Consider the following 499-nt stretch of genomic DNA (forward strand, 5'->3'; position numbering starts at 1 on the left):
TCCTGCGGGTGTGAGCCCCCCCCCCCCCCCCCCGACTTGCAGCTTTTCCCACAACTGCTTTCGAGGGTCCAATCTTGAATTACTGGGGTACAATTCTAAGGTTGAGCTGTTCAGAAATAAAAGTTCTCTTCATCCATCTCTGGGAGCATTTCATCTCTAAGAACAGAGGCCTTCCTCCTTCTCTGGGAGCAAAGGTTCCCTCTACCTATCATGCCACCAATGCCACATGGAGCAAATGGATTGCTCTCATCACACAGCACGCCTGTATCGGGAAACTGAATCGCCCTGGGATGTTGGAAATAATCACAAATTGGCCTGAAGGTGAAAACTTTGGTGTCACTGATGAAGAGGAACAAGAACAAGTGACGTGCTGAAGAAACTCCACCATACAACCAACTGCCATCGGGAGACACACGCTATGCTCTTTTCATCGACGGTTCTTGTCACATCGTAGGGATGAAACGAAAGTGGAAAGCAGCCGGATGGAGTCCCACACGAC

Source organism: Corvus brachyrhynchos, unplaced genomic scaffold (genome assembly GCF_000691975.1).
Source record: "Corvus brachyrhynchos isolate BGI_N302 unplaced genomic scaffold, ASM69197v1 scaffold90, whole genome shotgun sequence".
NCBI lineage: Eukaryota > Metazoa > Chordata > Aves > Passeriformes > Corvidae > Corvus > Corvus brachyrhynchos.